Raw genomic sequence first — 16,089 nt, forward strand, 5'->3', positions numbered from 1 at the left:
GCGACTCACAGTTAGTGAAAAGTAGGGGTTAGGTTTCAGGGTGTAATCACTGACAGTATTGCTGCCCACATCCGGGTCTTGGGCACTCTCCAGAAGAAATCTCGTGCCTCGGGGCACTATGAGCTCAATAATCTTCAAAACGCGATTTTCGGTAAGAAAGCTGGGGGCGTTGTCATTTATATCCAGAATCTTCACCTCAACCCGGAAGAGCTCCAGGGGGCTCTCGATAATAACTTCCTCGAACAGGACACACCTCGCGCTGGGTCCACACAGGCTCTCTCGGTCTATCCTCTCTTTTACAACTAGAACGCCGCTTCCCTGGCTCAGTGCAAAATAGCGCCTGTCGGTCTTGTATCCCAGAGCCAGTTTACGCTGAGAAGTTGCCAGGGGGTCCAATCCCAGATCCCGAGCCAAATCCCCCACTAAGGTGCCGGGCTCGGACTCCTCCGCCACCGAGTAGCGAAGCTGGCCAGAGACCAGCCTCGTGCTGCAGAGGGAGAGGAGGCACAGTACTTGCCAAGTGCGCCTCCGCCCGCCGCCCGCGGGCTCCATTTCCAGCCGCACCTGTCCCACAGTGCTCTGCGGCTGCGTGGGTCACGCTCTCCAGCTTCACGGCCGGGCAAGGGTTGAACTTCAGTTGCTTGGACAGGTCTGCAAATAAACTCCGTGTTTTTTTTCCGAGTCCTGGTTTTCAGCGTGCTTGAGAGGAGAAGAGCGCAGTGGTCACGTGGGAGGTGCCAAAGAGGCGCTGTCAGATCCAGTCGTCTGCTCAGCCTGTGATTGGGCAAGGCCACTGCTCTCTTATCCAATTACGACTCCTTCTACTGAATGATTAAAGTGTCAGCTGCAGAATACTGAAACAGGACTGCAGATTTAAATCCCATGCTGCGCAGTCACTGTAGATTACTGTAGAAACCTCCCTCCGTCATGTTACCAGAGCACAGAGACGACGGGCTCTTGGGATCACAATCACATATGAGCATTACTTGTAGCAAAAATATCATACATAAAACTCTGACAATATTAAAATGGAGTTAGAAAGTGGTCTTACTTCGAATTGACCAACTCTGGGGTATGCTACGGTACACTGAATGCGCGATTCACTCTGGTTGATATACACGGGAGTTCATACTGGAGTAAATTAAAGAGGTAGATTAGAAAATTGGCATGCCGGCTGCACATCCTCATATGCACACATTACACTAAATGAACTCATATAAAAGGTCATTTTCAATAGTATCAATGTAATCATAGTAATACCAGGTTTGCCACACTAAAAAGTTAATTAATTTTGTTGAAGGCTTCTCAAATTAAATACCACGCTTTTGCACAACACAGTTACAAAGTTGGATAAATCTGCTTCGGTGAAAGAAAAAAAATCCGAAGCTTTAACAACTTAACAATTGGAAATATTTAAAATGTTTTGGCATGTCATCAATACTGAAAAATAAAATGTATAGTTACGCCTGAGACTTTGAACATGTAACTTTGCTTTATGTTGCTGTGAATTACACAGGTCGAACGCTAGGGGTCGCCATTAACTCACTCTACACTAGAAAAAGTTAAGGGCCATTTCCCCTCGAGTTTCCAATCCTCTGCAATTATTACAGACACCCTACACACGACTTCCACTCACGTTTAACACTGGCATGCTTAACTGCGGTGTACAAAGTTAGAAACACGACAATGATAGGTATATGCACTGCTCACCTGCTTACGTTCCCGAAATCCTCCGAAGCAGGACAGGAATGTATCATGGGATAATTGAGCAGAGACACACCCAGGGGTCTTAATAGGTACAATTTTTTTTTTGTGACTCTGAAGATATCCGAAATAATTAGTTATGTCGTTGTTTTGGCTTCATCAGTTATTGACAGGAAAGGTTTGGTCTGGGCTATTCGTCAAAGTCTTGGCAAGTGGCTTGATTTGGAGAGCAACACACCCGGATGTTGTGGCTTGTTTCCCATCTTGTGCGTTTCGATGATAAAACAACAAAAGTGCGAGTGTGCCGAGGAGCAAACGCTCCGTCTGAGCGGGAGTTAAGCCTGTCCTTTCCGGATATAAAAATGAAGACTGGCCAGTCAGAGCGGATTTTCCGCTATCCCTGGCCTCTCCTGCAGGTGGCAGTCGATGGCTTCAATTCTTCCTCGCCTGAACAGATGTTTTTCCGAACACTAGTGGGAAGGAAACGACGAGATTCGAAATGCGGATGGCCCAAGTCCACCGCCTCTCCCACCTGGTGATCAAGAAACCCAAAGGCGCGGTGCAAGGTGGGAGGCCCCGAATAAATAACACAGAAGGATTGTCATTATGTTCTACTGTTGTGACAAAAGAGGACTTTTGAGCTGAGCGAGAGAGGGTGAGGGTTGTCCACACGAACACTGCCGAGCAGTAGCGAACATTCATCTGCCGCGGATCACTGTGCGGATACTGAGCTCATCTCAGTAGAAGCGGCGGCTGGAGGGCTCGAGTGGAGCACACCTGCAGTGAGTACACACTGTTACTAACAACAACCACAGAGATGATACACAGCAAAGGCCATCCTTCGGGATGTACTCGTTGAAGACAGCATAGAAAAGATGAGTTGGTTTCCATTCATAGCAGACTTTTCCAGGCGGTTCTCTTTCTCTGCCTTTCTTTGAGGTGGTCTCATGTTGGTTACCACCTGCAGGGGGTCCACAGAGAAACATGCCACCTGACAAAACCCTCCTCTGTTGACGGTGTTTGTTTTTAATCTTTTGCAATTCAAACATAGTAATGCCACGTTTTCAGTTGGATTGCTTCACTCCTACCAGAATCTCTACCTTTGAGGTGTAAAAGTCCCAGAGAGTTTTTGGGGTGCTAAATGTACCCCTGATAGTGGTGGGAGGATCTTTGGAATGCACAGCCCCGGCTTTTGTTTACATCGGGCGCGTGGCGACTGTTGTAAACCCTGGTCTTTAGCAGAACTTGTGTAACACACGGGCTGGTTCAAGTCTATATGTCTCTGGCATGTACCTCACCAGCGGGAGGGGTGTGGGCATACAAGCACCCCGCGCACCCCTCTGCTCGACATTCGAAGCGTCGGAATACAATCTCATCAAAAGTGGACTCTCGCCAAACTCGGTGGTTTTCAGTTTAACCACCCAGTATATAAAGTGGTTTTATAATAGAAAAGCTTTTAAGTGGACTGGTTTACCAGACGCACACCGACACCAAGAACCAGCACAGCAGGTGGTCCTATTCTAACAAGGATTCGCTTACTCTCCTGAGGATCATTCACAGTCAGTTTTGAGGGAAGGCGGTCAGGTTTAGGACACCCTCACTCATTGGTATTTGCCTGGGTCCACTTCACGTTTTGACACCTGGACAGTTACTACGTGTAGTGTGCATGACACCTCTGGTGTTTCCCAGGAACGGAGCTGTCTCTAGCCATCTTCTCCTTCACAGTCTGGCATCCGATCTCCACATTAAAGTCTTAGTACCATAGTCTGACCTCCACGCTGGGCCTCAGTCTATACTCCAGAACAGCGGTGGCGTCCAACCCCAGATGGGGCCCACAGCGCATGGACCTTGTCCACTGCTGGGGCTGCTGAACAGAGATGCAAGGAAGAGGTCCTTTTTATCTGCATCCCCTCCAAGAAGGCATGAGACCAACCAATAGGCTTCCTGCGAGGATCCGCACCAGTGAAGTTTTTCCTCTAACTCAAGATGGCCGGCACAGGCCCCTCCCCAGAGCGCTGAGACCAGCCACTGGGCCCATCTGCCCGCAGCCTCCTCCTTGGAAGTACTAATCACTTTACAAGGGGGAGGAGCCTAGACCCTGCTCTGCTTATTGCACCAAGCAGGTTGGATGACGCTCCACTATCTCTCAGCCAAGGAGGAGACCTCTACCCAAGACATTGGCAGCCATTTGTATATTTAGGACACATGCTTAATATCTGTCTCGCTAACAATACCCTGTAATATTCCAATGACACCATGGACATTTAAAGTCAGTACCTGACCATATACATTCAATACACGTCTTAGACGAATACACACTACAATAAGGCATATTTAGAAAGTACACTACACTCAAATTCACACTTAAGTCAGCTCACATTGCCGTCTACGACTAACCCCGGCAGTTGTTGACTAACAGGAGGCTACAGTCTCTGCCAGGAAGTAAAAGGTACAAAAATGCATTTGAAACATTCCCTACAGCAGCACCAACATAGGCCTCACTTTAATACAATCCTCACAGCACGATGTCTTATATCACAACATCTTGCAATACATTCTGGAGAAGAACGTCCGTCTCATGCCTGTAGCCAGCCTGACGGAGAAACTGAAACCAGTTTCTGGCCGCATCCCTAAGTGGCTGATCATGCCAACTATACGCCGTAATGCACACCAAGCTACAGCAGAACGCGAATCAGGAGTATAAAACTGTTTGAACGAATATACACAGATGGGCCTCTTCCAAAATCTCATGAGTGATGTTTGCTGTCAATGTGGGACAAATGGGCTGGATGACGTCATGACATTCAAGTTTCACTGCTTAAACACACAGCTACTCTCACCAAGTTCAGACAATCATGAGCGGACACGGATGAGTGAATAAGGCTGGGCCTCTCCTAAAAGCCTGACTGTGCCTGGGCAGCAGGGAGCATGCCCTTGGCTTCCATGCCCAAGGCGCTGGCTTCAGTGGGGGCACTGGAGCAGCTGGGCTCGGGCAGTGGGGCCGCAGGGGGGCAGCCGGCAGGGCCCGCGGAGGATTTCATGAACATAAACTCGCTGATGTCGGACACAGGTGAGATGCACGACCTACAGGGAGCCGACGGGACATTTCCGGTCGAGCTCACCTGCACCCCTATCACCGCGTGCCCCAGGCTGTGGTGCAACTGGACGTGCTCGATGAAAGGCGTGCTCTGGCCAATGGGCCGCCTCTGCTTTTTCAAGCAACACCCGCCACAATTACCCGCTTTCTTGTTACCCGAGCAGCCTATTCCGAGGCTCACCAAGCCGATAAAAGCGATCACAGATATGATCGCTAGGGAAATGATCAGATAGACAGTTAAACTAGGGAACTTCTCTTTCTGAGGGGGGGCGTCATACAAGCCCTGGAAGACCTCCAGGCCCGTGTCTTCCACGGCTACGAGTACCGTGACCGAGGTGGAGAGGGGCGGCTCCCCCGAGTCTTTAATCATGATGACCAGTTCCTGCAGGGGGGCGTCCTGGTCGTGGAGGGCACGGGTCGTCCTGATCTCCCCTGTCCTCAGGCTGACGCTGAACAGCTTGGCATCCGTGGCCTGGAGCAGGTGGTAGGACACCCAGGCGTTGCGGCCTGCATCCGGGTCCACCGCCGTGATCTTGGTCACCAGCTTCTTTGCTCCCGTCGAGCGCGGGATTCTGCAGCGAATATCCGAATCCTTGCCCACACTGGGCGACAGGATGATGGGCACGTTGTCGTTCAGGTCGAGAATGAACACGTGCACAGTGGTCCTGCGCGTGAGCGGCGGTGAGCCGGAATCTGTGACTTCCACCTTGAACCGGAAGTAGCTAATCTTTTCATAGTCAAACGGGAGCTCGGCGTAGACCAGCCCGTTCATGGAGTTGATATAGACCGGGAAGGCGGTGGTGTCCGCGTTGTCGCCAGGGCCCCGCAAAATCGAGTATGAAAGGAGCGCGTTCTGGCCCAGGTCTGGGTCCAGGGCGGACACCGTGCACAGCAGCTCCCCCACTTTGTTGTTCTCCTTGAGAAACACCTCATAGGAAGGCCGGACGAACTGCGGGGGGTTGTCGTTGACGTCAGACACGACCACCGAGAGCTGCTTCTCCACCGACAGGGGAGGGTTGCCCAGGTCGGTGGCGGTGATGGTGAAGTTGTACTGGGGGATGCTCTCCCGGTCCAGCTGGTTCTTGGTGATGAGCGAGTACTGGTGCTCGGAGTCCTTGCGCAGCATGAAGGGGAGGTGGCTCGAGAGGTAGCAGTGCACCTTGCCATTTTGGCCGGAGTCCTTGTCTTTGATGTAGATCACGGCCACCACGGTGCCAGGAGTGGAGTCCTCGGCTATAGACATGGCGAAGGATGCCAGCGTGATCTCGGGCCTGTTGTCGTTCACGTCCACGATCTCCACCAGGACGGTGCAGTGCTCCTCCATGGGCGGGGAGCCCCTGTCCTTGGCCTCGATGTCGATCTCGTACAGGCTCACGTCCTCAAAGTCGAGATTCCTGGCCACCCGGATCTCCCCAGTCTGGCTGTTGATGGTGAAGATGCTGAGCAGGTCGTCCGAGTTGTGGCTCCCGAAGGAGTACTCCACCTCCCCGTTGGGGCCTTCGTCGGAGTCCGTGGCGTTCAGGGTGATGACCAGGACCCCCTTGGAGGCGTTCTCCACCAGGCGGGCGGTGTAGGACGGCTTGTCAAACACCGGGTGGTTGTCATTGAAATCCAGGACATTGACGGTGATGTTCAGCGTGCTGGACCTGCGAGCAAAGCCGCCATCTTCCGCTGTGAGCACAAGATGGTGGACGGCCCTCTGCTCCCTGTCCAGGGCCCGCTCCAGCACCAGCTCGGGGAACTTGTTGCCGTCCGCGCGAGTCTTCACCTTGAGGGAGAAGTTCTCGTTGGGGCTCAGGTGATAGGTCTGCAGGGAGTTGGAGCCGGTATCCGGATCCTGCGCGTTCTGCACCTGAAAGCGGACGCCAGGGGACGCTAGTTCATTGACATTCAGGGTAAACTCGCTGCTCTGAAAGCGGGGCGGGTTGTCGTTGACATCTAGGATCTCCACCTCGATGCTGTACACCTCCACCGGGTTCTCGATGGCCAGCTTGAGGTTGAGCAGGCACTGGGAGCTCTGGCCACAGAGCTGCTCCCGGTCAATCCTGTCGTTGACAGTGATCACGCCTGTGTTCACATTGACAGAGAAGTACTGCGAGTCGGAGTCCGACAGCACCTGCAGGTGGGCGGCCGTCAGCTTGGCCACGTCTGTCCCCAGGTCCTTGGCAATGTTGCCCACGAAGGCGCCTCGCTTCAGCTCCTCGGGGATGGAGTAATGAATCTGTGCCTCGCAGAAGCCGTAGAGCATGCAGAAGGGAAGCAGCCGTAGTGCTGCAGCCATCACAGCAGCCCGGGTCCCCGGCTCCGGCAGCATCCCGCCGCCCCCTGCATCCGCAGACTGCAAAGATGGAAACCGGTCCAATTAGAGGCAAGCCGGGCTGCGCGGCTGAGAGGGGGAAAGGGAAAATACAATCAGACGGTGTGCAGTGTGGGGTGTGGGGTTTTTCTCGCAGGCAGATGCTGAGGTGTCTCTGGCTGGCAACAGACGGGGGAGAGGAGGAGGGAAATATTTTGCTGATCGCCGATAGCTACTCATTGGCTTCTGGAGCCTTCTCTTTTAACCAATCGCGTGTGGTTCTGCTAGGTCTACCAACACAAGTAGAGCAGAGCCCGACTTGCTGGGTTCTAACACACGGAGAGCAGAGCCTGTCATACAGCGCACGGAAGTGAAACCTTCATTTCCCTCCCGCCTCCAGCAGCACTTCAAAAGCACAGAGCACGCAGCCGCGTTGTGAAAGGCATTTCTCGAGCACTGGAAGCTAGCATTAAAGTGCAATGTTATGGTCAGCATTTCTTTGCTACCACTTTGCTTAATATGTTTAAAAGATGCTTGCATTTAAATTGCCGTCAAAATACTGGTTAAACAAACGTGATTTTAATTTTTATGAGCTGGAAAAACCACACAATCTACAATCCAGTTAGAATGCAATTTGCCCTTCTATGGTTATCTATGTTTCTCTAGCTCGCACACGCATCTTACCTTCATGTACTTTTAACCTCGGTTCTTTGCAAATGCCGATACTGCCAAATGACTTTTCCAATTACATTAGTTGACCATATACCCACATATTTCATTTTACAGCTCTACATGAAATCAAATATCTGCATGGCTTCTCAATATGCTAACATTTTGGCTGAACATATATTTTCCTATTTGACACAAGAGAGCAATGCACATGCAATTCCCAATGACCATATAATAATAATAGATAACCTGGTGGCAGTATTTCTCATCATTCCCTCACAGCATCTCTTATAGTGTAAACCACATGTGATCGCAGCGGACATGTTTTTAAGCATTATTCATGGCCAGGCAAGCACGGTCTCACCTGTTGAAGATCCCTCGGTCTAGCAGTGCCAAACAGCAGTGTATCTGACGCATTCACCATGTCCTTCAGCTGTGGGAAGTTCAGTGGTCTCAAAACATCGAAATCCTTGGCCTCTGGGCCTAGAGAAGCACGCGTCCTGTGATTCTGCTTTGGCGTTTCTGCGGGACCCAAGCTGACCTCCATATACTTGACGGCCATGCCATCTTCATTTAGGGGAAGAGCCAATTGTGGATGGCTGGGATATGACCCAGGCTGCTTCCTTCCTGGGCAGCAGAGAAAGGTGAGGTTGGCTCCTTTTCTAAACCACTTGGCACACAGCACCATGAAAGTGACAAAGGCAATCAGGATGATTACCAGGAGAGAGATAATTAGATATTGGGTCATTTGGGGTTTGTGATCTATGTGTGGGAATAATGAGTGAGTCATGGGACCCTTCTCGTGCACGCCATCCCCAAATGATAAAACCACTGTAACAGTGGTCGACAGGGGTGGCTGGCCAGAGTCCTTGATTAGGATGACAACACTCTGCTCAGAGGCATCGCTGTCAGTAAACTGACGAATAGTTCGAATTTCCCCTGTGTATGGCGTTATCCGAAACAAAGAGCTATTCGTAGATTGGAGAATCGAGTAGGAGAGCCAAGCATTGTATCCAGAGTCTGGATCCACTGCAGTCACTTTACTGACCAGGTATCCGCCAGGTACAGATCGAGGGATTTTCTGGTCTGCAATTCGCTCTTTGGAAGTTACTGGATATAAAATGGAGGGAGGATTGTCGTTCTGGTCTAGAACAAAGATGCGAACAGAGGTATTGCTCCTGAGCTTTGGGGAACCAGCATCTTCCACCATCATAGAAATGTGCAAAACCTGGAGGATTTCATAGTCAAAGGACTGCCTTGCATAAATGTCCCCACTTTGTGGATTTATGTAAATATGTGAAGAGGTAAAGGGGCCAGGAGGGTGACTTTCTATAACAGAATAAGATAGATGTGAATTGTCAGCTTCATCCAGATCAGAAGCAGAAACGGAGCATAAAAATGTGTGAGGCTCATTGTTTTCTTGTACATAGGCCTCGTAGTTCAGCTGAGAGAAAAGAGGGGGGTTATCATTAACATCCGAAATATTTAGGGTGATTGTTGATCGGGTTTGCAATGGAGGGGTCCCCAGATCCCTGGCAGTCAATTCAATGGAATACTGAGAAACTACTTCTCTGTCCAAGACCCCGGAAGTGACGAGAGAGTGGTGGTTTTCAAACGCTCTGATCTGGAATGGCAGGTTTGGGGGGATTTCTAAGCGAATCTCTCCATTGCGACCCGAGTCCTGGTCTGTGACCCGGAAGAGCCCCACAGCAGTGCCCACCGGGGTGTTCTCCGGCACAGAGGGTGCCAGTGACTTCACCAGAAGGACTGGCGCGTTGTCATTGGCGTCTTCTATGGTCACGTGGACAGCGCAGCGCCCCTCCAGTTCAGGCACCCCGTGGTCCCTGGCCCTCACTGAAATTTCATAGAAGCTGGTCTCTTCGAAATCTACCGGACCTCGGACTCGAATCTCCCCGGTGTGCGGGTCGAGGTAGAACAGGCCGTCCACCGCCCCCGGGGTGTGCTCGTCGAACGTGTACTCTATCTCCCCATCCGGACCCCCATCTCGGTCTGTGGCGTGGAGTGTGACGAGCAGCGCGTTCACGGGGCCGTTTTCAGGCAGGCTGGCCCTGTAGACTGCATGCTCAAAGGCGGGGGCGTTGTCATTGACGTCCAGTACCAGGACGGTGATGTTGGTTCTTCCGGACTTCGGTGGGTCGCCCCCGTCTAGGGCCGTTAGGATCAGGTGATGCTCGGCTCGCTCTTCTCGGTCTAGGATTGCATCTAGGACCAGCTCCGGGAGCAGGGCCCCGTCCTTGCGCCGCCTCGTGCTCAGAGAGAAGTCCGGGCTTGGATCGAGCCGGTACTCCTGGATGCTGTTGGCGCCCACATCCGGGTCCTGGGCGCTCTCGAGAGGGAACCGCGCACCTGGCATCGTCACTAGCTCTGTGACCCTCACAACGTGACGTGCGCTGGGAAAGCGGGGTGCGTGGTCATTCTCATCCAGCACCTCCACCTCCAGGCGGAAGAGCTCCAGGGGGCTGTCCACCATCAGCTCGGCGGACAGCAGGCAGCGCCCCGCGGAGCCGCACAGGCTCTCCCGGTCTATGGGTTCACTCACCAGCAAGGAGCCATTCCCAGGGTCCAGGGCAAAGTGCTTCCTGCCTGCCAGGGACCCAAGTCTCAGCCTGCGCCCTGAAATGTCCCCCAGGGCCAAGCCGAGATCCAGGGCCACGTTCCCCACGACTGTCCCCGGCTCTGCCTCCTCCAGCACCGAGTACCGGAGCTGAGCACAGACCCCGCCCCAGAGGGAGAGGAGGCACAGGACCTGCCACCGCCAAGCCCGCTCGGTGACTCCGTGCCCCATTTCCAGAATATGCGGAGGGAATCTTTACTATTTGGTCGTCATACGTTGTAGACTTCAGAAACGCGCCTGCTAGCACCGGAAGGCAGCCCAACGAGGCCACGCAGAGCGGGGCAGCACAAGCCGGTTACTTGCCATCTCCAAGGACGCTTAGTGGCCTTTGGCCCCATGACCAAGGCGGTTGTCCCTAAATGCGTTTTTTTCCTTCGTATTTTAAGTGCAGCAAAGAGCTGGGGTGTCAGTACCGGAGCTGCGAAACCGGTCCTGGCGCCCGGGGAGCTGTAGGCGCCTCCCCGCTGTCCAAGGTGCTGCCAGGTGGGAGAGGCAGGGCAGGGCCGTAAACAGCACACCAGCAGATGTGATCACAGCCAGGCCTTGGATTGGAGGACAGCCTGGTACCTCTCGGCCAATGAGGGCTCGCTATTGTCCACGCTTGAAACACCTGCCAAACTTTACCAACTCAGTCCTCCTACACTGTCAAGATTTGCAGTTTCAGCTGCTAGAGCCGCGCATGCGTGCCACTGAAACACACCATGGCAGCGCACCAGAGGAACGTGCAACTCGGCTGCAATGCTTTCATCTGCAGTCATGTTAGAGTTAAAATGCATGCACGGTCACACCACACACTGCTTCTTTTGCCGAGCAATAACCTTTCCGTTTTCAATCTTCTAGCCCAGTTTATGCAGCCCCGAGAGAGCAGCAGCTGGCGCCGACTCAAACCTCATGTTTGTAAATACGTTTAACACTGCAAACATGTGCAGCCAGGCGGAGGAGGCGCTTTAAGGAGGGGCGCCCTGCGAGTCAGGAGTCTAATAATGCAGTGTGCACATGTCACAACATATTTGCTTTAATTACTGATCAGCTGCATCGATGGGTGCCTGAAGCAACTTTCATACACTTCTTTAAACGTCTCAACAAATACGTCTACACGCGGCCAGGCTGACTAATGTGATCTTATATGACTGGATAGTTTAACTTGCTTTAAATATCACTCATCTCCTGTGGTCACAGGCACCGTGTTAATGCCTGGTAGAGACTGACCTACATTCCTATATGAATATATGGGTCATCGCAGTGGCTATTGATCACAGCTCGCCAATATGCCATATTCATAGCAGCATTAATGATCCTGGCTGGCAGTTAGGTGCTGCCTCAAGATAGTCACAGCACTCTGCCACGACCTGCCAATCTCTAACGGGGGAGGGGGAGGGAGGAAAACCATTCTACCTCTGTGAATGGCTACTGACAGCCCCCAGTGGATTGTTGGAGTCCAGAGGCCTTCTGCATGCCACGGAGCTCAGAGGCTTGCTGTCTGACTTTGCATACGTTCAGAAGCACTGGTTCGGTGACCCTTCAAGAACCCCAACCAATTTCAGGTGCCACCCCCCTTTAGAACAAGGGATTGACGGGACACGCCAGAGAGATCTCAGCCACCTGAACAACCTAGGCAGCAATATACGGAGCTTATGGACCCCTCTTTAAGATTTAACAGACAAAGACAGTCCGGGAGAAGACCTTTTAGGGTCGCCCATTTCCCCGCAGTGGCCCAGAGCTCTGCAGAGGAGCCCATGTGCTGCCATCCTGGAAGTGCCTTAGATCGGACACTACCCCAGAATGCCAAAATAGGCAAATGTTCTGGAAAATTGCAAAAAAAGATGGAACAACATGTACACACAACCGGGAACTCTCATTTATGGTGCGCTTTGCACTTTAAAAGCAATTTTTTTTCCTAGCAGGAACACGGTTTTCTCTATGGCCACCTCATTATGAAACATAGGGACCCACCATTTCCCACCTTATAAACATTCTTTTGAGTGCTAATTGAAGGAATATTATCGCATATGCATCCAGGATAGCAACGCCATGAAGATCTTTGTAAATACCAGTAAGTTGCAAACTTGAGTGCACTTCTAATTTTTTTTTTATTTAAGCTGGACAAATAAAACGCTCCTAGAGTATATCCTTCCTCCTCTAACCCAGACCTACTCATGCGGAAAAGTTCATCAAGCAGGTGTGCATTTTTCATATGTGCAATGAGATTTGGTCTTGTGAAAATACTCGTATAGGATTTTCATGTGGTAAGACACTTTTTGTGCAAATGGTTTGAGAGACTCAGACGCTACAACTCCATGACCTCATCAGTTCGAACTGCTCCTCTAGACGCAAGGTCTGATGGGCACATGCCTGCGCAGTACTGTGAATTCATGTTAACCATGTGTGCACTTTTAGTGTGTGTGTGGGTTGTGACTGTGGGGAATGGGTTTCAACGGGTGTGTGTGTTTATAAAAGGGAGGGCGTCTGGGTCATCGTAAGCAATATTCAGAGATATTCAAGTTAAATGGTTACATGTCCCAGCATCAAGGTCAAGAATATCAACATGCACATGTCCACTTCCAACATATCAGCATTAAGCATATAAGAGGAAGTATTGATTTACTACTCTTAACTCAGTTTGACAATATGTTGTTAGTCAACACTGCGGAGAGGATATAAATGCAGGGCCATATTAAAACTTCGATTTCATGGAAGCTCGCATTTAAGCAAGGACCAAACCCTCTTTGGAGGAAAAGTTCACTTCAAAACTCAAACACCTATTCACACAATTAGGCCGCTGCTACCGCTGGAAAAACAAACCCGCTCTAACCAGATATAAACCACTGACCCATTTCTGTGGGCTACAGGTCATAGAAGACTTTGAATAAAAACTCCGGTATGTTCAAATATAGGCACCATCTCGAAAAATGGCATACCCACTTCTTGGTGGCAAAATGGGTTAACTTCCAATAAAGCTCTCTGTGATCTATTTGGTGACAGCACTAAGACGTTCAAGTATGAAACTGCTTTTTGTTTTATAAGAGATGTTAAATGATCATAGAGACAGTATTATGTGTATTAGAACAACGAAGTAGCTCTGCACAGAACCTACAGAGATTTGTAATTGGCTTTATGCACATGCTGAAGATTTCACGAAGAAGTCTACAGTTCATCACTAAGTAGACGCTTTCAATAACTTGAAAAATCAATGCCATTTTCTCTAGCTTCGGCTGCAAGAGGAAAACATTCCTGGCCTACAAACCCAACCCATGCACGCAGCTCCTCATAAAACTACACAAGACGTAGGGTATTTGGGTGGGAAGATTTAGGTTGTCACACATCAAGTAGGGAGAGCATTGTTCTTTTACACGAAGACTTTTCTCCTGTCGTCCTTTATTCACTAAGATTAGAGCTTAACATGGAATTACTGCTGCCATGGGCAACCAGTGAAGGCTTCTCAGAATAGGTTTTAACAGCGCGCATCCATTTGCCTGACAACCACCTGGAAATGCAGACTTGGTTTATAACGGGAAGGTTCCTGGAAGACAGAGAAATACTATTGAACACATTCTATTTAGAGCATGTAAGAATCGGGCAGTCTGTAAAGTGCCTTTCTAGAAAGATGCACTTAAAACAATGCTGGGTTTTCCTTCAATTCAGTCATGAAAAGCACACTATATGAGCATTTTTGAGAAACTTGAAGTAAACACACACTCTTCAACTCCCACAACATCGCCTGGCTAATATCCTGCCTCACATTTTCCATGTGTAGACACAGTAAATAATGGGTGTTACCAGTGCTTGAAATGGAAAAATATAAGTGCAGGTACTCTGTGACAGAGTACCTGCTTGTTTCTGAGAAGTGGCGGTACTCTTCAATTAAAAGTATTACGTCTCTCTTGAGAAGTGCCGGTAATCTCCCTCTCAAAATAAAACAGTGCTAGTACTCAGCACGAGGCAGTGGCGGCCCATTTAGAGCACTGAGCATTCTAGAACTTTAATGGTCCTCAAATCAGCAACCTCAGGAGCATGGAATGTTCAGATGGCCTTTCGGGAACTGAAATGTTGATCTTCAGGTCAATGCACATCTCAGCAGCGAGTGTTTAAATCTAAGAGCCCTATTTACGCTCTGTTTCTTCTGCTGCTTACCTCACGTGTGAGCAGGGTACCAAAATCAGAGCATGAGTTAACACAGGACAACTCAAGGGCAGCACATGCCATTCTGGCTACCACCACTTTATGTGTAGTTTGTGCATCTCTGTACCCAAGAAGTGCAGTTTGTGCATCTCTTTACCCAAGAAGAGTCAATGTCTAGCCACTGAGAAAAATATAGTAAACTGTTCTTCGTTGGTCACTAGTGCAAGACCACAGGCACTAAATAAAAGCAGCATGTCAGCCCAAGCTTTGGGTGGAGAACATCTGTCTCAGTCCCACTTTATAACAAGTGGTACACGAGTTTAGCTGCAGCAAATTGCAAGTTCTTTGTTAAGGGTAAAATATGCCTACCTATTACGTATAAAAAAAACACACACACACACACACACACACTTGAAACGCTCTAGAGCTGTGTCCATTGCAAAGTGGGAGTAAACCACTAAAGAGGCACTTATATAGTGTAAAGCACTAATATGACACAGACTAGTATGATCGGCCAATGCAAATATTTCTTTTTGTAATGGTGTAATTGAATATGCCATTACTTTAACCCCTTCCATGCTGGTGACGAACCCCAGCCGTCATGCACTACAGTGCTCGTGTGCTGATGACGGCTGGGGTTCGTCATGGCCCGCCCGTGTTCGGCCAGCGGCCGCACACGGGAAAAAAAGCGGCCGCATCGAAGGGGTTAAAAGAAAGTATAAGATGGCAATGGTATGAAAATATAGGCACAGACTTTAATTCATGATCGGCTGTGTCACTTTGGCAGAGTACCTTAGTGCTCTTGTTCGGCCAAACTAGACCAGAAAACAGATTAACATATATAAATTCTAAAATGAAATTACTTAGGAAGTTGTAAATCATCTTAATAAAAACAACATAACTCACTTCTACGTTACTCAGAAGCTAATAATGTACTTTATAGCAGTGTCTTGAGTGGTGCACACTGACTACAGCATGCCATTTAATCATTCTTTTTTCCTCCCCACTTGATTTACACTGGAGACATCTACTGCCACCAACAGATTTTTAATTGGCAAATCCAACAAGATGAGGGTGAACTATAACCTACATTTAAAAAGTACCATAGTAATTAACACCCCACCAGGGCTTTAAGTGGGATGAGAAAACGGGGGGATAGGGGGAGGGAGGGGTCTCACAAAGAGGCGTGGCTTAAAAACATGGAATCTAAAAATTTGTGCAAAGCATCGCGTGCTGCCAGAGATGCATTTTGCTGTTTCTGTAATTGCATCCAGATATATGCTACAACAAGTAACTTCATACCTACAACAAGCCACGACTATTGGCTTTGTCAATGGTTGTTAGTTGCATAAGATAAATAAGCAGCAACTGTGCCATGTATATAATATTGGAAAAGCTTTCACATAAAGCCCTGGTGACACCACAATAATGTTGCTGCTCCTGAGTTTCAAAAAGAGAAGGGAAATCCAGAGAGAAAATGACTCTTTAAAGGATGTCCCTTCCCCTACAAAGCTTACCTGGCATGACGTCATGCCGTAACTTCTCCACAGTGAGAAGTGACAGTGTGAG

At 49.7% G+C, this 16,089-nt stretch overlaps 1 protein-coding gene and 1 pseudogene across 1 annotated transcript in view; both read right to left on the minus strand.

The window, feature by feature from the left end:
* The window catches only part of LOC147702706 (uncharacterized), a 165,983-nt gene that overhangs the window by 95,207 nt on the left and 54,687 nt on the right, over window positions 1-16,089 (minus strand). The gene's annotated exons all lie outside the window — the stretch shown is intronic.
* On the minus strand, window positions 3,892-7,229 carry LOC147702708 (protocadherin gamma-C4 pseudogene; annotated as a pseudogene).

The sequence above is a fragment of the Lissotriton vulgaris genome, chromosome 7 (assembly GCF_964263255.1).
Source record: "Lissotriton vulgaris chromosome 7, aLisVul1.2, whole genome shotgun sequence".
Classification (NCBI taxonomy): domain Eukaryota; kingdom Metazoa; phylum Chordata; class Amphibia; order Caudata; family Salamandridae; genus Lissotriton; species Lissotriton vulgaris.